Genomic DNA, 25,108 nt, shown 5'->3' on the forward strand with positions numbered 1-25,108 from the left:
CACATAAACAGCTATATGGGGAGGGTGCTGCTGTATTGTGCAGGGGAAGATGATGGTTAGAAGGTTGGTGGAGTTTTTAAACTAGGACCTGGGGGGAGGGGGTTGGGAAAGGAGACTACGTGGGAATTAAACAGAGTAGACAGACAATTAGATCCTGGGAATATAGATCCTGGAAAGGGGAGTATGGGAAGCTCAAAGAGTAAGGATGAAACAAGCCATAAGGAGGAGATTAAACATTCTACTGCTTCAGTATGTGCTACAAAAAAAGTAAAGTGTATTGGTAATAACATAAAATGCATGCTAGCCGATGCTAGAACCCTTTCAAATAAGATTGATGAACTAGAGTTGCTAATGAGAGATAAAGATTGTGATATTGTAGGCATAATAAACATGGATGGATGCTAGCCATGCCTGGATGGTAAATTTGGGCAATTAAAGTGTTTTTAGAAAAGATAGATTAAAAAAACAAAAAAAAACAAACAAGGGAGGTCTGTATGTTTGTTAAAACTTCCTTATCTCCAGTTTTGATGGAAGACATACAGTCCAATATGTATTGCCAAGGATGCAGCTTGATCAGGTGTAGTCAACCTGATTGTTTGCCGGTGCCAGGCCTCAAACCGGACTGCTCAAACTGTTTCGGGCAACTTCAAAAAAGAAAAAGAGACCGCTCACCACTGGCTGCAATTTACTTTCTCTGTATATTCATGGCACAAAACACATGAATATACAGCAAAAGTGAATTGCAGCCAGTGGTGTGCTGTCTTTTTTCTTTTTTTGATGGAAGACATGGCTGAGAACAGTGACAAAGTGGAATCTGTATAGTTAAGTGCTCAGGCCAGAAATAAGAGTTGCCATTTGCTTATTGGTAAAGATGGTCCAAACGGTTCGCCGGCAGACAGTTCCCGGCGAAATTGAGCTGTTCGCGTCTGCGGCAGGACGCAGAAACACAGCGCATTGGACCCACCGCCTGTACCTCGTCATTGGGCTAAACTTTGACCCTCTACATCACAGTCAGCAGACACATGGCAACCAATAAGGCTGCACTCCCCCACTGGGCCCCCACCCCCTCTAAAAACATAGCAGCACCGGCCATGTTCTCAGTCTCCGGCTTCTGCTGTAGTGAGGGGAAGGGAGAGATTGCTGCTGAGACAGGGACAGTTAGCTAGGCTGTTTAGCTTGCTCCTTGCTGAAATTCATTGCTGAAAGCACCCCAAAAAAGCCCTTTTGAAGGCTAATATTGTTCTGGTGTGTTTTTGTTCCTCTATGACACAGTGCACACAGTCCCAGCTGGCCCTTGTAGTCCGCCAACACACTATTACTAGTGCATATCTTTAACCACTTAACATCTCAGTCGTTTTCAGCTTATGCATCCGAGCAATGTTCACCTCCCATTCATTAGCCTATAACTTTATCACTACTCATCACAATGAACTGATCTATATCTTGTTTTTTCCACCACCAATTAGGCTTTCTTTGGGGGGTACATTTTGCTAAGAGCCACTTTACTGTAAATGCATTTTAACAGGAAGAATAAGAAAAAAAATTAAAAAATTCATTATTTGTCAGTTTTCGGCCATTATAGTTTTAAAATAATACATGCCTCCATAATTAAAACCCACGTATTGTTATTGCCCATTTGTCACGGTTATTTCACCATTTAAATTATGTCCCTATCACAATGTATCGCGACAATATTTTATTTGGAAAGAAAAGAGCATTTTTTACGTTTTGCATACATCACTATTTACAAGCTTATAAAAAAAAAAAAAAAATAGAGAGAAATATTTCATCTTTACATAGATATTTAAAAAGTTTAGACCCTTAGGTAAATATTTATGTTTTTTTTTTTTATAGTAATGTTTTTTGTTTTTTTTGTTTTTTTATTAAACATTTTATGTGGGCATTTTTGGGAGGGTGGGATATAAAAGTGTTTTATTTTTTGGGAAATATTGGTGTATTGTAATGTTTTTGGGCATTTACTTGTAGTTTTACTTTTTGGCCACAAGATGGCAATCTCGATTTTTTTTACATGACGTCACTCTAAGCGTACAATGTACGCTTAGAGGGACACAGCTTCAGAAAGAGCGAAGCTTCCGAGAGAAGCTGTCGCTTTTTCAGCGGGGGAGAGGAATCAATGATCGGGCTCCCTAGCCCGATACATTGATTCCGTGGCTACCGACTCCGCGGCCGGGAGTGCGCGTGCCCGCGCGCGATCGGCCGGGGGAGCGCGCCTGTCCTTGACGTTTTTATACGTCAAGGAGGACAAAGTGGTTAAACTATTTTTGTGATTGAACTTACTATAGCATAGCTCTCTTTGTCGGTGACACACTGCTTACAGCACACAGTCCACGCAGCTGGCCCTAGTTGTAGTCCGCCAGCACACAGTATTACCAGTGCATATCTTTCAACTGTATTTGTGATTGCACTAACTATAGCATAATTGTTACAAACCTGAACGGAAGAACAGGTGATGACCACAGTGTGCATCAATACAGACACTGAAACAAGGAATAATGTGCAATAATGGTTTATTCTGATCGTGTGTTGTGCAAACACACAGATAAATGCAAATAAGATGAAAACCACTTGCAGAACACGCTATATACAGAGCAGACGCAAACCACATGCACAACACACTATATACAGATCATTCACCATACAAATAAATGTGTAAAACCCCAAGGACCCTATCTAATACATACATACACACACATGTATATAATACACACATATATTATATATATATACATATACACATACACACACAGGAATATACACAGGAATAATATATATACAAACAATCGCAGTACAAGAGGGAGCAGGCAGAAATCATGATCAAAACATAAAGCAAAGTCAGGCAACAAACCAATTGAAGTACAGAGGAAAGGGCAGGAATCAGAGTCAGACAAAGTATACAGAGTTCAGCAACAGAAAGGAAAATGCAAATCTCAGAACAAGGAACAAGTCAGGTACCAGGTTGTCCAGAAGTCCAGGACTGCAAACAACTGCTAAGCTCTGTGGCAACCAGCAGGAGGAAAAGGCAGTTCTTATATAGTCCAGGTAACAAACAAGATGGTATATTGCTGAACATCAGGGCTGCTCACAGTCCACAGAGCCCTCTGCTGGGAGACGACAGAACTCCAGGTCTGCGACATGTCCATAAAGCCCTCTGCTGGTGGCATAGTGAAAAGTTCAAGGCAGTCCAAGTAAAAACCACAACCAGCACCTAGTTCCTAACAACAGCTCTGCTTACAGCCCACAGTCCACGGAGCCATTTGATTGTTCACACTGCTTTTACAGCACTTCAGCCTTTGCACAACCATTGTAATATCTCAACTGCATATCTCTCTGTGTGTGTTCAATTACACAGCCCAGTGATACTGTATTGTTAGTACTACAGTACTACTCCATACCACAATATGGAAAAAATGACAAGCAGATACAGAGACAGGCCACCCCGCAGGTCTTTTTGAGGTCGTGTTGGTGTGATTTCGTGCAGCCCTCGACCAATGCACAAAGTTCAGAGGGCACATACCCTGAACCCCCAAAATTCTGCGGACATAGTTGACTGGTTAACAACACAGAACACCTCATCTTCCTCAGCTTCAGCACGAAACCGTGACATACCTTTCTCCTTCTGCTCTGAGTCGGGCACCCCACAACTACTCACCACTCAGCCTGCAGCCACCACCACCACCACCAGCACAACAGCCGATCCACTTCAGAGGTCGCAGGAGTTATTCACATGTTTGTGGTGACTTTACTGATGCACGAGCATTAATAGTACAAGATGAAGGCGCTAAGGATGTTACACCAATACCACCTCATCTGTCTGAGTTAGTCGTCACTACACACATGGACGTAAGGTCTGAGGATGGTGATGAACTACCTGTTGTTGGTGCAGTTTTGGAAGTGTCTGATACAAGCGAAGCTATGGATGATGACGATGTGGGCATGGATGTCACGTGGGAGTCCAGAAGACGAGATAAACAGGTGGACAGTTCAGAGGGGGAGAGACAGAGGAGGTGGAGACGAGTTGCTTTAAGCAACAGGGTGAGCTCGTGGCAGTGTCCGACAGCATGTATCGCCACCTAGGGTCAGCCAGTCAACACACCCTTCAACACCTGCTGCTGCCACCACCAGAATCCTGTTATCCCAGAGATCAGCAGTGCAGCATTTTTTGTGTCTCTGCTTCAGATTACAGCAATGCCATCCGTAATACCTGCCAACGAAACCTGAGTCGTGGAAAGAGTAGCGCCCACCTAGGGACAACTGCCTTATGAAGGCACATGATGTCCCAGCACAAACACCAATGGGATGAGCATGAGGTAAAAGCAAGCAGCACACAAACGCAAAGCCACCCTCAGCCTCCTTTTCCTCCTCTTGGTCCAGCATCTTTAGCCGCTTTATCCTCTGCTGCCTTTGCACCTTCACAGCCACTCTCCTCCACTCTGCCGCTCATCTTGAGCAGTTCCTGCTCCTCTGTAGGGATGGTTACTGGATTCCGCGGAATTGTAAATTCCATGATTCCGGACAGAATTTGGTGATTTTGGTTCTGATATCACGGAACATAATTGCAATAGCTCTAAAACAGAATTGCGCGGAAATTTTTTGTATTCCACAGAATTTTACGGAATTCAAATTTACTTACTCACCTAAATCTTCTCCTTCCTTCCTTCCTCCCTCCTCCCTGAGGAGGGTCTCGTCTTCCAGGGAATTGTAGTATTTCAAAAGCCAGCTTACATACCATGGCTGGGAATTGAACCCAGGTCTGAATGTGTGGTAGGTAACTCACTTAACTACTATACCACCACCAACACTACATGCTGAAGCCAGCCTAGCATGTACCATTATGATATATCCAAGAGAAACATTAGCTTGCTTAAGGATTTGTAGCATGTCAAAAGCCAACTAACATTGACTGGGAATAGAACCCAGGCCTACCGCTCTGTAGGCTGCTATCCTAACCATTATACCACCAACACTACATGCTGAAATTTCTTGGAAAAGACTTACTACCTCCCTCCAAAAAAGACACACATACATCCCCATAAAATCCTTCAACAGCAACTGCATGCACAGTCTTTGTGGTACACAGTCTGTGTGGCACAATTAATTAGCGCGTTTGGCTGTTAACTGCAACGTTGGTGGTTTAAGCCCACCCAGGCATGGCCTTGCCTTGTGTGTTCAACAGTTGTCCGAAGAGAACCCCAGATAGCCAGGTAGATTCATCTCTCTCTCTAGTAGGGATGGTAACCGCTTTCTACGTAAATTTCTAAATTGTATTTTCCGGAATTTTTAGCCAGAAATTGTTCATTCCGTTCCGTTTGGTCGGAACGGAATTGCTTTTTCAATCTGGCGGAATTGCCTGTAAAATTCTGCCGGTATCCGTTGATGGTTTTAAGCTGAAAATTCAGTTCAATGGCATAAAGTCCTAGAGAGAGAGAGAAAGAGAGCTAATTTTTCTCTTGGGTATATCACAATGGTACATGCTAGGCTGGCTTCAGCATGTAGTGTTGGTGGTGGTATAGTGGTTAAGTGAGTTTCCTACCACACACTCAGACCTGGGTTCAATTCCCAGCCCAGCCTGGGTTCAGTTCCCAGCCACGGTATGTAAGCTGGCTTTTTAAATACTACAATTCCCTGGAAGATGAGACCCTCCTCCCTCTTATAATCCTCCGGGAGGAGGAGGGAATAGGGAGAAAGGGAGGAGGGAGAAAGGGAGGAGGGAGGAAAGGAGGAGGGAGGAAGGGAGGAGGGAGGAAGGGAGGTTAATAGGGTCTATGGGCTATCATGTAGGATAAACAGGGTTACTTTCGCGATTTTTTTTAATTTACTGACGGAATCCGGAATTCCATTGAATGTCGTACAAATCCGGCGGAATTATCATAGCAACAGAATTTAACACTGACGAGATCTGTGATTTCTGGCGGAACGGAATTTGCTCTTTCCGATCATCCCTACTCCTCTGCCCACAGCCAGGTGTCTGTTAAGGAAATACTTGAGCTAAAAAAGCATATGTCTGCCAGTCACCCCCTTGTCCAATGTCTGACAGTTGGCTTGTCAGAACGGTTAGCCCGCCAGCTGTCACCATACAAGCTGGTGGACTCTGAGGCCTTCCAAAAATTTGTGGCGATTGGGACAACACAGTGGAAAATACCAGGCCACAATTTTTCCAAAAAGGCGATACCCAAACTGTACTGTGATGTTGAAAGGCAAGTGGTGTCATCTCTGGCACACAGCATTGGGTCAAGGGTCCATCTGACCATGGAAGCCTGGTCTGCAAAGCACGGTCAGGGCAGATATATTACTTATATGGCACATTAAGTAAACCTGCTGACCGCTGGCAAACATGGAGTACGTGGTTGTGCAGCGGACTTGGTGACACCGCCACGGCTTGCAGGCAAGCCTGCTGACACCACCACCTCTTCTCCTCCTACATCCTCTTCACTGTCATCGTCCTCCTCGGCTGAATGCTACTCTACTGCTGCGCTCTCCTCTCAAGTTCGGGCAAGTTGACACATGTGCCCTGCATGGCACATGTGCTGAATCTTATAATCCAATGACTTGTGTGTATGTTCCAAGGCTTACAGGAGGTCCTGAAGCAGTCCAGGAAGGTGTGTGGGCTTTTCAGGCGTTCCTACACAGCCATGGTGCGCTTCTCCGATATTCAGTGGAGAAAGAACTTGCAGTGAGGCGCTTGATTTGTGATAGCCCAACTCGCTGGAATTCAACACTCATGTTTGACTGCCCGCTACAACAGGAGAAAACAGTCAACAAGTATCTGTACAGCTACAGTGCTAGGGCAGGCTCTGGGGAGCTGGGGATTTTTTTGCCGAGGAACTGGACACTCATGAGTAATGCCTGCAGGCTCATGCGTCTATTTGAGGAGGTGACAAACCTGGTGAGTCACAGTGAAGGTGCCATCATCGACCTGATCCCATTTTTTTCTGGAGCGTGCCATGCGTAGAGTGGTGGATAAAGCTGTAGAGGAGCAAACACAAAGAGGAAGAGTTGTGGGAACAATCACCACCAGAACCAGATTTGTGGTAAACCCGCAGCAGAGGAGGGGGGAGGAGGAGGAGTTTGGGGAAGAGTAGTAAGGTGAGGAGAAAGTTGGCTTTGAGGAGGAGATAGAAGAACAACCGCAGCAGGTGTCACAGGGGGCTTATGCTGTTCACCTTTTGTGTACCCGTGGTATTGTTCGGGGCTGGAGGGAGGAGGAGAACTTCCCTGAAATCAGTGAGGAAGAGGCAAAGAAGATGATGACTAGGTCAGCATTCAACCTTGTGTAGATGGGGTTTTTCATGCTGTCCAGCCTGTTGAGGGACCCCGTATAAAAAAACTCAAGCAGAAAGACCTGTACTGGGTGGCAATGCTACTAGATCCTCGGTAAAAGCACAAAGTGGCAAAGATGTTACCAAATTAGCAGAAGGCAGAAAGGATGCAGCACTTTCACAACAAGCTGGCAAGTATGCTTTACACTGCATTTAAGGGTGATGTCACAGCACACAGATGTCACAGAAAGAGGGGCTAGTAATCTTCCTCCTCTTTCTCACATGTCCACACAGGCAAGGACAGGATGCTCTAGCAATCTGATGGTGATGTCGGACATGCAGACTTTCTTTAGTACACCGCCTTGCATCAGCCCTTCAGGATCCACCCTCCAACAATGCCTTGACCGGCAGGTAGCCGGGCCTTAAGGGCGGATATAGACACTATGAGCAGCAATAAAACCCTGGAATACTGGGTGCACAGGCTTGACCTGTGGCCAGAGCTGTCACAATTTGCCAACCAACTTCCGGCTTGCCCCGCCGCAAGCATCCGGTCAGAAATGACCTTCAGAGCTGCAGGAGGCATTGTCACTGACAAGAGAAGTCCCCTAGGTCAAAAAAGTGTTCAGCACCTCACCTTTATTAAAATGAATGAGGCATGGATCCCGGAGGGCTATTGCCTGCCCGAAGACTAAGTCAGTCCCCCCACAGAGCATCTCTGCCTGCACACCTCTTGACTGCTTTCTCCGCCACCACCGATGGGGTCCAGGACTCCGGGTGGATCCTGAATGTTTAAAGCCGCTGCTAGCTACCAAAAATAATAATTTTTCTGGTGTGTGCACGTGCCTAATTTTTTGAGTTGCACTCTGGCTGTAACAACAACAAAATAAAAGGCATGTACATGTGTCAATTCCCCTTCATGATTGTTACCTAGACATGGTGAAGGGGCTTGCATTTCACAAGGAAGCAATTACCTATATGAGTGTGTTGGGGGCCCACCCACGATAATAAGGTCATTGCTTCATTGTGGACAGACCAAATTCAATCAGCTGGACAGTCACTCTTGTTCTGTCATTGAACTACCTCAGCCTGACCATATGGGCTGGAAAACCGCCGTCGCCTGCACTCTCGCAACGTGCACACGAGCACAGCCATCACTACACAAACATTGCCACCGAGAGGACTGACATTTTATGTCCTGAGAGTGTCAACTAATGCCAACCCTTTGCGGCTGTTTGCGGCGGTGCGCTAAACAATGAATTTGGACTGTCAGTGTGAAGCAGTACTTTACTTACACTACCTGATCGATGTATACACACACAAGATGTTTTAAAGCACTTTATGCCTCCAGTTTAGGAATGTAATGGGATTTCTGCACTTTAGAGATTATAACCCTACTCTGCGCCAAATACGTAATTTTCCAAGGGACTTCTGGCACGTATCCCACTCCAGCATGCCCCCCTCCAGGTGTTAGACCCCTTAAAACAACTCTTCCATCACTTTTGTGGCCAGAAATAGTCCCTGTATGTTTTAAAATTCGCCTGCCAACTGAAGTCTATTGTGGTTCGCCGGGTCGTGCAAACTCAAACTTTTGCGGAAGTTTGCGTTTGTGGTTCACAAACCCAAAATCTGATGTTCAGGCCATCTCTATTTATTGGTGTCCGTTAGAAAAAAAGAAAAAGCAAGGTCATAGTTATCGGTGATTTCAATTATTTAGACATTAACTGGGAAATTGAGGCCAGTGGTTCTAGTAAAAGTATATCAACACCGCAAGACAATTGCTTAAAGGAACATTATCAAACCAAGTGTTCTAAAATGACAATGTACAAATAATGTGTAAGTAGCTCTGTAAACATTTTCCTACTATGTATGTTAAAGATCAGAGGCAAAAGTTGTAATTTAATGTGTGTAGATTTTAGTTATGTTGGAATGTCTCATTTGCAGAGCTTAATCTCTGCAGTCCGACGTGTTAAGAACAGTGTAATATTGAAGCAGAGTTATATGCAATGGCTCTGGTGTCACGTTTCACATACTATTACAAATGTTTATGTTGCACATAAGATACATTTTCTCTGCTTACTACAGACCACTCAGTCAGAGACAGGCAGCTGCTGAGAGCTTTCTCTCACACACAGAGTTAACAGATGCAGTGTGGGGGAATCCCCCTCCCTTCATGATGATGTAGTGCATCATATTTTGTCATCACTAAAGTGTGAAAGGAAATTGATAACAGTAAACAAAGAGATAAGTAGTCAAATGTAAACACCCAAACTTAACAGCACGTCTCAAACAATTCCTATGTCAATTGAAAAAAAACATGGTAATCAGTGTTCCTTTAACTGCTGGACCCCGGTATTGTGTCCAGTATGCAGCAAGAGCTACTAAACAAATTAACCAGGCACTCTCCTCTGGTTGTTCTAGTCTGAAACTTGCTATATTTTATGACCTATTCCAGTAAAACCTGCCACAAAACATAAATGAGAAAAACCTTTAGACAACTAGGAAGTCATGTGAAAAGCAATCCTCTATAATAAAACCCCTTTGTCTCTGCGTCCCATGTCCGTGTGTGTGTCCCTGCGTGCTACTGCGCATGTGCCACAGGGACAGCCGTTGGACGGGAGCAGGACAGGCATGGGGGTGTGCAGCGTGTGCGGCGTGCGCACGCGCGGTGACTGTGCGTCGGCCCCGGGAGGGTGAGAGGTGAGGAGAGGGAAGGGGAGGGGAGGAGAGGGGAGGGGAAAGGAGAGGAGGGGGGTTTAAACACAGACCTAGAGCCCGTTTTTAAATGGGCTTAGGTCTACTAGTATATTATAAAGTGATTGTCCTTGTAAACAACACAACAAGCCTAACTTGCTAAACAAAAGGACTACAAAGTGAGACCCTTTGAATTCATTATGCCTGGCCCATGACAGAGCCATGGTAGGTAGAGAATGGCAGACTCCCACTCTCACAGCTCTCTGCAAATCAGAATCAACGCTCAGCACATGTGAAATTAATAGAGATTAGTGTATGAACATGCACATTTCCCTGCAAATTACCAGGCATTGCACTGCATCAGGGCAGTTTCTAGGTTAATTTGCTCCCAGGGCAAGTATCAATAAATATCCCCCAGTCTGAGGGCAGAGCTTAACCATTTCATCCCAAGGTGGTTTTTACCTTAACGGACAAGAGCGATTTTCACCTTTCAGTGCTCATCCCTTTCATTTGCCAATAGCTTAATCACTACTAATCACAATGAAATGATCTATATCTTGTTTTTTTTCACTACCAATTGGGCTTTTGGGGGTTGATATTTGTTTTTTTTAGTAATTACTTTATTTTCTATGCATTTTAAAGGGAAATACAAGGAAAAAAATAAAAAAACACACTATTTCTCCAATTTCATCCCCTATGGGTTTAATATAAACACTGCTACTGTACATAAAACCCACACATTTTATCTGCCTATTTGTCCTGGTTGTCACAAGATTTTAATTATGTCCCTAGTACAAAATATGGTGACAATATATCACTTGGAAATAAAGGTGTATTTTTTCTTTTCTTGTTTTTTTTTTCACTATTTTCACATGCACGGGAATGCAGGTGCACGCGCAGCAGCGCACATGTGCACAGCGGCAGCAGCACTGTCTGACTTATAAAACCGTCCTGCAGCCATTAAGAGGCTCTAGTAGGACGTTTTTATAAGTCATCATGTCATTAAGAGGTTAAACAGTGGGCCAATAAAAAAGAAAGATCTGGAGCCCTCATCTGCCCATGAGAGATTGATGGGAGGAGCAGAAGCACTCATCCAATGTCCTGCAATCTGGCCTGACAGCATCAATAAGCGACAGTCCGGAGCCTCAGTACTGGTATGTACTGTGGGAGGTGGGCTCAGAATTACCACTCCTGGCTTTTTTTTTTTTAGGCAAAACCAGCTGTTCTGCTTGCTGCCACCAGCTCTTAATAAAAAAACCCATGGCACAGGCACAAGAGGATCTTGCTGTATATACGAGCCTGTATGCATTCTCTAAAGTGCAGCAGAAGATGTCAATGCTATATAAATACATACAAATATGGTAGGGGACGACTGTACCAAAGAGGTTGCAGAAGAGCCCCACGTCTCTAGGCACAGAGCATGGGGGATACCATACTCCAAGATGGTGCAGCTGCTGCTCGCCATCTCACTCATGATACAAAGCCACCCTGCACCTTGGCCCACTGCCCTGCTCTGCCGATGCCGCCACAGTGTCACAGTTATTGCTATGCTTTACTTATTAGCACTGCTACGCCAATACAACTGCTGTTGAATGCGCTAATTAACGTGTGCCAGCAGCCTAATCCCAATATTTATCATTCACTACCAGCATCCAAATGACCCTCTGGGTGCCACAATTAACACTGTGGTCTATGCAGTGCCCATTTTAATCCAAATTGATTGATTCCCTTGTTTATTCTGGGACTAGGGTTTAAAAACTTCCTGGAAGGAGAGGTTAGGATACAAAGAAACAAAGAATTAAAAAATTTGAGATTTAAAAAAAAACACAACTTATATGAGGCTCTAGTAAACCCCACTACCTGCTATTTTCTTGTGATCAAGTGCAACTCTCCCAGGGGTATAAATCCCCGCAGCACTGGCAGGCAAAAAGTAAATAAATCCCCAGTATAACATTATGGTTTGCAGGCACACTTTCATTTATTTATTTATATTTCTTTAAAGTAAATGTAATAATGGAGATTTTTAACCAATACCCGAGTCATCATGGCTTTCCACAGCAAATCATACCTTGAATCTACTCATCAAGATCTTTCAGCTATGAATCTGCCTCTAAATACTTTCATAAAGCTGCAACCATCTAACATTATGTGCAAGATAGAAGTGTTAATGGTTAAACTCTAGCTCCAAACCTAATAAAGATAGCCAAACACTGTATTGGTATTTGCTTTAAATCACTTTAAAGTTGTATTTTTATTTCATTTCTTGAAAGACTTTCGTTATTTTATCAAGTGTATGATTTAATTAGATGGCCTAACAATAACTCTTCAACACGTCAAAGCCTGTATTGGTTCTACATAAAAGAACCCTACTATTAAATTATTTTATTCCAAAGAAGATGACAATCTTCTTCCACTATCTTGAGATGATCACATTTATTACATGAATACATCTTCAGTGAGAAGAAAAAATAAAAATTGCCTTTATTGAGTTGTCAGTCTTTGATCCTGACAGATATGTGAAGACCAAACAACCTTGAGCGTAAAGTTTGATATATATTTATCATGTGTTCAGGTTTAAGTCGTGCTTTTGTTCTGCGAGTGAATATTAGCAGCAGACTATTAGGATGCTGAATTCACTGATTGAAGTAAAATTGATGCTAACAAAATCCATTTTGGAATAACTTCTTTTCACAGCTATTGATCAGAAACCTGTTCTCTCTTGTTCTGTTTTCTTAGTATTTTCTTAGTATTAGTCTTATTGGCTAAACTATCCTTATAATGCTGCAATGAAGAGAAAGAAATGTAGAAAAATAATTTTGCATACATGTAACAAACAGCCTTGATCCTGCGCTTGTGTCCTGGGCTCTCTGTGTACATGTGTTGCTGATCATGGTTTAATGAGGATGGACAGGTGGGTGCGAATGCTTCTGCATTGTGGCACAGGGCTGTGTGCATGCAAGCGTGTATTTTCACACATGCAAACATGCATGTGTGCCATAACTAGTTATGCATCAAAGTGCAAGTTTAATCACATAGAAATGACCCTACAACTAGTTTCTCACCTGGGAAGATGTCAGAGGCGTCCTCTCCGTGCGTACCGTGACCTGGCAGGGTCATGGAGAAGAAACACTAGGGACAAATAAAAAACAGGAGAAGCAGGAAAGGATGAAGGACTGGAGAACTGGCTGGAGTGGTAAGAGCTTTTTTTAACTTTGCACCGCACACAGCAAGGCTGCACAGAGGAGGAGTCCACCTCCCCTTAGATTGTAAGCCTTTGGAATAGTTCTCCCTTCCCTAGTGTATTCTACATGATCGTGTGCTCTTTTCCTACAACAGCCTTGTACGTGTATTATTGGACCTAACTAGCCCAAAATCACATGAGCATTTATTTTGTACCCAGTTTGCCGTGTATAACTTTGTCCTATGATGTATAACCTTTTTACGTCCGTCATCCTTTGCATCATTGTATGTGTTTATTGGCCAGCGCTGCATAATATGATGGTGTTTTATAAATACAATTAATAATAATACCAGACAGACATTGGACCACAGTGCAGTCATAATTAATACTGCGATTTTATATGTAAACTGCAACTTGTTGGGAGTGCAAGTAGGTCATACTGCCCAAATCAATGACCACAAATAAAACGAGTTCACCCACAAATAAAACTAGTTCACCCACACGTGTGACAAATAGGCCTCTCACTCCTAGCTCACTACAAGTCAATCTGTCACCAATCTCATACTAGTCCTGGAAGGTCCAGCTTCTATGACCTATCTTCAAGGAGTGATTGTGGACATAAGATTGGAGCCTTCTAAGAGTTGTGCTTGTTTTGAGGAAGATCAAGTCCTGCTGCAAGGAATCACTTGACCGTGGTGGACTAAACAAAAAGTATTTGGTTGTATGCTGGAAAAAACTGTTCATTTTTACGGTTGAGGACCAAATTAGCTTTATTGGCAGGACCAAATACATTTAGCGTTGCCAAAGCAAAAAAAAAAAACAGCATGGGAGGGTGTGGTTGTGGGATTAAGGCAGGGTTAGGGGTATACAGTACATAAGAGTGTAGACCTAGTAGAAGAAATTATCCCCATTAAAGTAAATCTGACCCAAAGGTTAAGCTACCTAAGTGTAGAGGCATGTTGGATCTACCTCTGTGCATTGTAGATTCCTCTCCTTGTTCACTATAATTACACCAAGAAAATCTGACTTTTGTCTAAAATCAAAGTTTCAGACAGGAAGAGGTAGGCTTGTTGTGATGTTCCTTCTCTTCACCCTTCCATTACTGGCTCCTAAGGAAAATGAATGGGGCAGGTAGGAGGAGAGAGGAGAGAATGCAAGGATGATGGGTTTTTGTTTAGGTTTTGGTTTCCTGTATTTAGTACTTGGTACTTCACACATAAAAGTTGGTGTTGGTGAAACACAAAGCCTCTCTCTACAGTAGACTTGCTTTGCCCTGTGCCTGTCTGAGAAGGAAACACGGTAACTATAATGTAATTCAATAATACATGGTGCAAAGAAACAATAGTCACATACAAATAATTAATAGTAATGTAGTAAACCAAATAAGTTATCATCAATTCACCTGGTTCAGTATAAATACAGTTACTGCCATCTGACTTGTCCAGTCTACATAGATATTACACAGGTGTACTAACCTAACCATATCAGCAGACTCAGATTTACTTGTTTTGCAACCCCAAAAAAACAAAAGAACCCTATACTTTTCAAACTTCAGACATGTCCAATATAAGTCATTAATAAAATATACATTAACAAATTATCAGTTTAGGTTAGATACGTTATGATGCATTTCTATTCAGAAGTCTGGACTATGCAATAGAACATAAGCTAATGCTTTTGGTCTAGTGCCTGTTACACACCATGCAATTTCCCGTCAGATATCAGTTTGAATTGATAATTTCTGATTAATTTTACGATCACTTCTATACAAAATTGACCAGAAAAATGATCAGAAATCAGATTGGACCTGTCAGAAATGATCAGTTCTGACGGGAAATTGCATGGTGTGTACCAGGTATAAGAGATTTTCAAACACATAGACCAATTTACTTTTATGCATGGCCACTGCTTCGTCAACAAGTTGAAAAAAAATTATAAAAGAAGTTTTTTCACCTATTGTTACATTTCCACCTCCTGCTACTAACACAATGACAGGAAGACAAAGCTAAGACTCAGCAGTGTGGCAGGAGCAAGCCGAGGTCACACCTGACAATGATAAACAGAAAGCAGCCAAGCGTGTTTTGATGGACATCACAGTACTGGTGATATGACACAAAATATTGCCGCTAAGCATTAAATACGGACTGACCATGCATTGACATTGCTGCAAAAACATAATCCCATTATATTATTCATCAGTTCTGGATTCTAGATTAAATAAAGTACATAACTAAAGAGGGAATAATTCAAAGCAGGTATATACATAATATGTTTATCGAGCCTTTACATCCTTTTTACAAAATAAAATATATTAAAAACCTACTGTATGCTAAATCAAATAATGTTTACTACTGCATATATTGTATACCAATTTTTGTAGCTTTCTTATTGATTCAGTCATCCGTGAAAAATCAGCATAAAAAATTTGCTTTGTGTTTTCAGACTGTGGCAGTGTTTAGATTTGGGATGCACTTTCGTATTCATCGTTGAGCTATTTTATAGTTGCTTATGTACTTAAAGAGTCATACTGCCATTTTTATTTTTACTTACCCAGGGCTTCCTCCAGCCCCATAAGCATGGATGTGTCCCTGGCCGTCCTCCTTAGCGCCTCCATTAAGCTGCAATCTCCTCCGGTAAGCGGCTCAGTGATGTCAGCGGGGGGCCTTCTGCACATGCATGGACCTCCCCGGCTGATGTCACTCAGTCAGACTGAGCCCGACTGACCCGCATACTGGGGGTTGACTGCAGCTGAACGGAGGACTGCGGGACGACGTCGAGAGACGCATCCATGCTTATGGGGCTGAAAGAAGCCCCAGGTAAGTAAAAAACGGCAGTATGACTCATGTCTGAGTTTATTTAAGCTACATACACAGTGGCATAACTAAGGAGCTTGGGGCCCCAGTGCACGTTTAACATGGAGCCTTAAAACACAAGGACAGCTGTAGTGTCTAAAAGGAGTAAGAGTAAGGGAAGGGTTTGTTTAGAGTGAGGAAAAAGTTGTAATCATAGTAAGAAAATAGTTTGTTAAAACCGGACCTCCAGAGTAATTAACAAAATTCTGCAGCCCCTTATTTAAAAAGAATGTTAGTTACCTGAGCAGCCTTGTCCCAAAGGCCCCGCATCACTCAACTTCCATTGCCTGGCACGGCCTCCCCTCTCTCTCAGAAGAAAAAAATAGCTTGGTGATTTTTCCTGGGGGAGAGAGGGGAGGCTAGGCACCGGAAGCAGAGTGATGTGGGGTCTTTGGGACAAGGCTGCTCAGGTAACTAACATTCTTTTTAAATAAGGGGCTGCAGAATTTTGTTAATTACTCTGGAGGTCCGGTTTTAACAAACTATTTTCTTACTATGATTACAACTTTTTCCTCACTCTAAACAAACCCTTCCCTTACTCTTACTCCTTTTAGACACTACAGCTGTCCTTGTGTTTTAAGGCTCCATGTTAAACGGGACAAGGCTGCTCGGGTAGCAAACTTTTTATTTTTACTAGGAGGCTGCAAGATTTTGTTCATTACTCGCATTAAGGATTACCACTATTCAACGCACATACAGTATAGTGTTCATTACCAACATAGCACCAGTGCAAAGCTAAGAAGATGGAATAAGGTGAGGTGCCTAGTGGGCCCCTCTGGTCCAGAGGGCCCAGTGCAGTCGCAACCTCGGCATCCCCTATTGCTACGCTACTTTACATACACATTTTGCATTAATGTCCCGACCCCTGAAATTCTTTCACGCATGCTCCAGATGAACATTTATTCATTATAAACTCTGTATATTTGCCGGGCAGCCCCATACCACCCACCCCCAATACTGAACATAGGATGAAATATGCTGCAATACAGTAATAATCCAAATCCAAACATTTGTATAGCGCTTTTCTCCTATTGGACTCAAAGCGCTCAAGAGCTGCAGCCACTGGGACGCGCTCAAGAGGCCACCCTGCAGTGTTAGGGAGTCTTGCCTTGAACTCCTTACTCTATAGGTAATGACCCGAGCCAGGATTGCCTAGCCAGGATTATAAATTCAAGTGCGATCTAGCTCAGAAGGTTACTGAAAGAAAAACCACCAATTTCAGCAGTAACCTATAATCATACACAATGCAATACAAAGATGCACCATACATTCAGAAAATAATTAATAACATTTTTAAATTAAGACGGGTAGTTCACTTACTTTCTCCGTAGAAGTTCATGGTGTAGGTCAAAAATATATCTTTATTAGATACAAGAACAATGCATTTCTCAGGACAAACTCACTTCCCCAGGGGTCTGCAATTTAGAGGGGACTAAACATAAGTACTGAGCACCAACAATCTAGAAAATCAAACCAGTATACAACGTGATAAAAAATTAACATATTTTAAAAACTAAAGATATAATCCACTATATATACACATTTAACCATTATGTCTATTCATTATTGAACATACAGTGGCTTGCAAAAGTATTCAGCCCCCTTGAAGTTTTCCACATTTTGTTACATTACTGCCACAAACATGAATCAATTTTATTGGAATTCTACGTGAAAGACCAATACAAAGTGGTGTACACGTGAGAAGTGGATCAAAAATCATACTTGATTCCAAACATTTTTTACAAATAAATAACTGCAAAGTGGGGTGTGCATAATTATTCAGCCCCCTGAGTCAATACTTAGAACCACCTTTTGCTGCAATTACAGCTGCCAGTCTTTTAGGGTATGTCTCTACCAGCTTTGCACATCTAGAGACTGAAATCCTGCCCATTCTTCTTTGCAAAACAGCTCCAGCTCAGTCAGATTAGATGGACAGCGTTTGTGAACAGCAGTTTTCAGATCTTGCCACAGATTCTCGATTGGATTTATATCTTGTAATGATCAGCTCAGCTGCCCGCGCAGGCAGGCAGCTTTTTGACCACTGTTCAGGTCTGCATTCTGCAGGTCTCTGGAAGAGAGACCTTTTGTCAGTTTTGCAGCTTGCTGCTGCTGAGGAATTTGCATATGTTTGTCATGCAAATTGCCTAGCCACATCCTTTGTAGGCTTGCTCTATATATGCCATGTGATTCCACAGTAAGTCGCTGGTCATAAGGGTTTGTCCTGTGAAACACTCCTGGAGTGTCAGCCATGCTTATCGTTTGAAGATTAGCTTAGAGTAATTCCTGGGACTGCGCTAGGCATCCTTGCTAGTGCAGTAAGGATTGTATTATTTGTATTGCCTGTTCTGTCTCCCGTGCTGTATTTGGATCGCACTTGCTCTGGCGGAAAGAGCAGTGGATTCAGCCCGCTCTGTTTCTATACTTGGATCACACTCGCTCTGGCAGAAAGAGCAGTGGATCCTGCTAAAGCTATCTTGCTATACTTGGATCGCACTTGCTCTGGAGGAAAGAGCAGGGGATCCTGCAAGCTTTGTTCCTTACTTGGATCGCACTCGCTCTGGCGGAAAGAGCAGTGGATCGTATCTCTCGCTTATTCCTGTTTTCGTGTATCTGTCTTGTCTGATACGAACGCTTGCTGGAGGCTCGGTGAGGTAACCGTTAAGCAAGCGCTCGCGTCCTATGTTTCATGTTTGTCTGTCGGTGGTTAGTTAGGCGTGCTTGTCTCTGTTGTGCTTAACACACGGAGACCGCGCAGTAAACGCGTTCGCTGTTGCGAATGAGTGTGGTGTTCGCGTTTAGTTAGCGTTTGTTATTTTCCTTGTCTTCTCATTGTATGATTTGCTGTGCCTTTGCTACTCTCGTGCTCTGCCTTGCTGTAGCCTTGTGTCATCTCTGGCAGTCGCCTCTCTCGTGATTGCGTTCCTACTTCCTACTTCATATGTGCTGTTGTGCATGCACCGTTGCGGGTTGGCGACTAGATTGGTGCACACACATACAATCTGTCCCTTTGCTCAATCTCATTCGCAATCGCTTCTCAGGCGATTGCGTTCTCACTCGGTTTCCTTTGTTGTGTGTCCACCGTCGCAGGTTGGCGACTAGATCGGTGCATACACATACATTTCTCCTCTGTGCTTATTCTGTCTTGTGTCGATGTTAGCAATCGCCATCTCCTGCGATTGCCTTCTCACCTTATCTTCATGGTTGTGTGTTCATCGTCGCAGGGTGGCGACTAGATTGGTGGACACGCATACCCTCTGTCGCTTTGCTCTCTCTCTTTCAGGGCAATCTTGCCCTGCGTTTCTTCCCTTCATACAATTCCTGTCTGGCGTCTGTGGCAGGGCAGAGGAGCTATTCCTCTGCACTCCACAGCTCCACCTGCCGACAGGAATTTCCCTCTACAGGTGCATTGCACCTTTTGCTGGGTTCCCTCAAATTATACGCTTGTGGAGGATTTCCGCAGTGTCAGTGCACATCCTGTGCGCTGACCACGGAGAGAATTCCACAATCGTTACATATCTAGACTTTGACTGGGCCGTTCTAACACATGGATATGTTTTGTTTTAAACCATTCCATTGTTGCCCTGGCTTTATGTTTAGGGTCGTTGTCCTGCTGGTAGGTGAACCTCAGCCCCAGTCTCAAGTCTTTTGCAGACTCCAAGACATTTTCTTCCAAGATTGCCCTGTATTTGGCTCCATCTATCTTCCCATCAACTCAGACCAGCTTCCCTGTTCCTGCTGAAGAGAAATCATATTTGACAGCGGGGATGGTGTGTTCAGAGTGATGTGCAGTGTTAGTTTTCCGGCACACATAGAGTTATGCATTTTGGCCAAAAAGTTCCATTTTGGTTTCATCTGGCCAGAGCACTTTCTTCCACATGTTTGCTGTGTCCCCACTCCCCACATGGCTTGTGACAAACTGCAAATGGGACTTCTTATGCTTTTCTGTTAACAATGGCTTTCTTCTTGCCACTCTTCCATAAAGGCCAACTTTGTACAGTGCATGACTAATAGTTGCCCTATGGACAGAGCCTCCCACCTGAGCTGTAGATCTCTGCAGCTCGTCCAGAGTCACCATGGGCCTCTTGACTACATTTTTTTTCCTTGATTAGCTCAGAACCTAGCCACAGTTTATGAAGGCCCAACCATATTGATAGGCTTCATCACCACGCTTTTGGTGTTGGGCATAAAGTCTCATCATATTTGCTAATCAGAATTTGCCAATCAAATTTAATTATTTCATAAAATTAGATAAAGAAGGGGAAAAGAGAGGCCTCTTGACTGCATTTCTAATCAGTGCTCTCCTTGTTCGGCTTGTGAGTTTAGGTGGACGGCATTGTCTTGGTAGGTTTACAGTTGTGCCATAGTCGTTCCATTTCTGAATGATCACTTGCACAGTGCTCCGTGGGATGTTCAAAGCTTTGGAAATCTTTTTGTAGCCTAAGCCTGCTTTAAATTTCTCAATAACTTTATCCCTGACCTTTCTGGTGTGTTCTTTGGACTTCATGATGTTATTGCTCCCAATATTCTCTTAGACAAGCTCTGATGCCGTCACAGAGCAGCTGTATTTGTACTGACATTAGATTACACACAGGTGCACTCTACTTAGTCATTAGCACTCATCAGGCAATGTCTATGGGCAACTGACTGCACTCAGACCAAAGAGGGCTGAATAATTATGCACACACCACTTTGCAGTTATTTATTTGTAAAAAATGTTTGGAATCATATATGATTTTCGTTCCACTTCTCACATGTACACCACTTTGTATTGGTCTTTCATGTGGAATTCCAATAAAATTGATTCACGTTTGTGGCAGTAATATGACAAAATGTGGAAAACTTTAAGGGGGCAAAATACTTTTGCAAGCCACTGTATACCAGTACAAAATATACAGAAGAGGAAAACTCAACTTAAGGGTTATACACATCAATTTTGATTGGCCATTTACTGGCCAATTTTAGCAGAACCCCACTGAAGTATGAGGAATGTTCAAATGTGCCCGAGGCTTAGTTCACAGTGCTCAGTTGCATTGCAGAATAATTATGCATTATCAACTCACCGCCTATACAATTCTATGGGGCTGTTCGCTATACACAGCTTGTAACTGATCACTTTATTCTAACTTGCTGTATGCAGGCTTAGTAAGTGAACCGTGGTGAGAGACATATAGAAGCGGACATGTTTATTTTGGCTGTCCTGCTAATCCACTGCCTATAATACTTTTAGCCATAGACCCTGAACAAGCGTGTAGGTCAGACGAAAATCTGACAAGATTAGCTGCATACTTGCTTCAGGTATGTTATTCAAACACTACTGACCAGAAAGATTAGAAGGACAGTCAGGCAACTGATATAGTGATATTGTTTAATAATTAACAAGTGGCAGCCTCCGTATGTCTCAACTCAGGTTCCTTTTAAAGTCTATGTCCAGTCTACATTGCAGTTCACAGTCATTACAACATGTGCAACTGTGCGTTGTGCAACTGACCACTGTAAACCTAGCCTGAGGCTCATTATTATTGATCTATATAGTGCCAGCATCTTCCCTGGCACTGCACAACAGCAAACAGGGTATAACAATACAAAATAAACAATACAACAGTTAATATGTTGATGATGCAGTGTACAAATTAACTACACATTTTTACACAGGGGTGGGAGGTATGTACACAGTAGCGTTTTGAGTTTTTGAAACCTCCTGCTAATGTTATCCTATGTGTCTATGCACACTGGAGCGATGAGGTTTTGTAAAAAATAAAAAAAAAAAAACAGCATTAGATTGAGAAAAGCTTTTGAAACCTCTAGCGTTCGGGGAGCATTTCTGGTGTGTCTCAGCCCTTACAGAGCATTGTGAGACAAAAAGGGAAGATAGGCCTGGCCAAAAGGCCTTACAGTCTAAAGGTTTAAGGGACAGAATAGGTAAAGGGAAGCAGTGTATGAGGTGGTAGAAATGGTGGTCAGTGGCTGAAGTGTCCTAGGCAGGGCCGGATTTTTACTCTTTACCGCCCTAGGCCACTGTTACCAGCCGCCCCCCTTCAGTATAGGTAGCAAGATGACCCCTCACCCCTTCCTTCTAGTATAGGTAGCCAGATGACATGTCCCCCCTTTCCCTCCAGTATAGGCAGCCAGATGGACCCCCCAGTATAGGTAGCAAGATGACACGTCCCCCCTTTCCCTCCAGTATAGGTAGCCAGATGACCCCTCCACCTTCCCTCTAATATCTGTAGCCATATGACTCCTCCCCCCTTTCTCTCCAATATAGGTAGCCAGATGACTCTCTTAATCCCTCCTTTTCCCACCCCCCTTTCAGTATAGGTAGCCAGCTCACCTTCACACCGCAGCAGCCAGGGCCGGGCCAAGGCAGATGTGAGAGAGGCTTCAGCCTCGGGGTGCAGTATAGGAGGGGGCGCACTACTCACTCAGCTATCATTCCCCTATTGTGTTTGAAGCAGAGAGAAATAAGAAAAGGGGATACATGGCAGTGACTGTAAGTCAGATAACTAGAGATTAAGGTGTTGGGGGCCCTGGGGGGCCTCTTAGCCTAATAGCCATCAGTGTGTGACGGCTGGAGTGGGAGGGATGGAGGGACGCGCTTTGGTGTCTCAGCCTTGGGTGCTGGAAGACCTTGTCCTGGCTCTGGTTGCAGCCATTTGTGTCACCCATTTCTCCGCTCATCTCCAGTGCAGAAGCTTTCTCTTCCTTTCCATCTCCAATGCCGTCCAAGTCCATAAACGCCAGCCACAATGCAAACGTGCACAGAGAGCAAGGTGGCTGCTGCACAGGCAACTAGCAGCAGAGTACCGCAGTCAGGTGCTCGCCTGATCTCCATGCATTGCAGCATTTGCAAGCTTGCAAGTGCTCCACCCATTTAGCCTGCTGCTTTGATGCCCTTGCTCCTGTGGTGCCCTAGGCCTTGGCCTAAATCCGACCCTGGTCCTAGGTAGGAGAGTATGCTTGCCTGAAGAGGCGAGTTTTCAGATAGAGCCTAAAAAGAGTAACTGTGGGTGAGTGGTGGTTGTGTTGAGGGATAGTGTTCCAGAGGAGGGGTGAGGATTGGGGGAAGTCTTGTAAGCAGGAGTGAGAAGGAGGTGACCAGAGAAGAAGATAGGAGAATATTGTTAATGGAGCAGAGATTGCATGTAGGATAGTATCTGGAGATCAATTGATTCAGATAGGAAGAAGCTAGGTTGTGGAGAGCTTTGTAGGTGAGAGTAAGGATTTTAAATTGTATCCTTTGTGTAACTATTAGCCAGTGAAGGGACTGGCAGAGGGGGACTGGGCTAAAGAAAGCAGAAGGAGATGTGAATGAGTTACGCAGCAGAGTTTATGATGGACTGTAGCGGGGCTAAACAGTTGTCGGAGAGGTCGCAGAGCAGTGAGTTGCAATAGTCTTTGTAATGAATTGCGGAGATGCCGTCGCGCGGTCTGACAGCGGGGCGGCTGTCTCCGCGTTCAGACCAGTGGTTTCCGCACAGCAGCATGCGTCTGGTTTGCCATATAGGTGACAGTGAAAGCCAAAGGAACTGATGAGCTGAGCTGACCATAGACCATATGTGTAGATGGAGAAAAGAAAAGGTCCAAGGACCGAGCCTTAGGGAACTCCAACAGTGAGGGGGGCGTCGAGAGAAGGTAGTGCCGGAGTGAGCAACTCTGAAGGTCCTATCTGAGAGGAAGGAGGTAAGCCAGGAGAGAGCAAGACCATAAATGCCCACAGATGAGAGGATTTGGAAAAGATGAGGGTAGTCCACTGAGTCAAAAGCAGAAGAGAGGTCTAGAAGGATAATAATAGGGTAGAGGCCTTTAGATCAGGGGTTCAATTCCCAGCCCAGCCTGGGCTCAATTCCCAGCCACGGTATGTAAGCTGGCTTTTGATATAGTACAATTCCGTGGATTAAGCAAGCTAATTTTACTCTTGGATTGATCATAATGGTACATGCTAGGCTGGCTTCAGCATGTAGTGTTGGTGGTATAGTGGTTAAATGAGTTACCTACCGCACACTGAGACCTGGGTTCAATTCTCAGCCCAGCCTGGGTTCAATTCCCAGCCACAGAATGTAAGCTGGCTTTTGAAATACTACAATTCCCTGGAAGATGAGACCCTCCTCCCTCCGGGAGGAGGGAGTGAGGGAGGAGGGAGTGGAAATAAGGAATAACAATCAGCTAGGAACAAGGCTACAAGAGCCTAACTAAACTCTCCCTAGCATAGTCTGTCCCTTAACTAATTACTGGAGGCAGACGAGTGAGTAAAATTACTGCAGAACCTTGCCTTTTATAAGGGGGGTGGGGCTCCAAGAGTGAGTGTAGTTTGATTGGTGACAATGTGCCTGCTGACTGATGTAGAGGGTCAAAGTTCTGCTCAATGGAGCATTATGGGGCGAATCGAACTTCCGCAAAAGTTCGCCTTCACCGGCGAACGCAAACCACCTAAAGTTTGACTTGAACTGTTCGCGGGCGAACCGTTCGGGACATCTCTACTTCCCAATGCACTGCTATGGAAAAAATGCATACCAACTGATTAAGTGTAAACAGGGCCCCTTTTACACTTAATCAGTTGGTATGCGTTCGTGTGCATTACTACGCGTTCGTACGCGTTTTTTTCCATAGCAGTGCATTGGGAAGAAGATTTCAGTTAAAACACGTTAAAGGAAACATTCCAGTAACAAACGATAGTTCTTTGCGCTTTCAGTCCAAAGAAAACCAGTCACATCCAAAGAGAACTGTCTGTCCTTTTCTGGTGTTCATGCACCGTGCTGCTCCAATATGGGCAAGTGAAAAAAACATCTAAGAAAAAAAAGGAGCGCTCTAGGTGCATTACCATAAGATTTGGCTTTATTGTTAAAAAATAGGAGCCGCCAGGGTGATCGGAGACCGCGCTGCTGGTCACAGCGCTTGCAGCCGCAGAGGGGTGTAGCGGTTGGCATCACCGCTGATATGCGAATTTTAAACTTCTATCCTGTAAGTACCCATTTTTTAACTTGCACAATAAAGCCAAATCTTATGATAATGCACCTAGAGCGCTCCTTTTTTTCTTAGATGTTAAAGGAAACATCCAAGCTAAAAGAAAAAAAAAACTCCACTTACCTGGGGCTTCCTCCAGCCCCTGGCAG

The 25,108-nt window shown here is 43.8% G+C and overlaps 1 long non-coding RNA gene across 2 annotated transcripts in view; it reads right to left on the minus strand.

The window, feature by feature from the left end:
- LOC137535703 (uncharacterized) overlaps positions 1 to 25,108 on the minus strand; it is a 394,317-nt gene that overhangs the window by 354,828 nt on the left and 14,381 nt on the right. For both annotated transcript variants that reach the window (XR_011024454.1, XR_011024455.1), the window contains exons 2-3: positions 17,322 to 17,416; positions 13,031 to 13,097 (exon numbers count right to left, since the gene is read on the minus strand). This is a non-coding gene — a long non-coding RNA (uncharacterized lncRNA). The remainder of the gene's footprint in view (positions 1 to 13,030; positions 13,098 to 17,321; positions 17,417 to 25,108) is intronic.

Source organism: Hyperolius riggenbachi, chromosome 10, assembly GCF_040937935.1.
Source record: "Hyperolius riggenbachi isolate aHypRig1 chromosome 10, aHypRig1.pri, whole genome shotgun sequence".
In the NCBI taxonomy this organism is placed as follows: Eukaryota; Metazoa; Chordata; class Amphibia; order Anura; family Hyperoliidae; genus Hyperolius; species Hyperolius riggenbachi.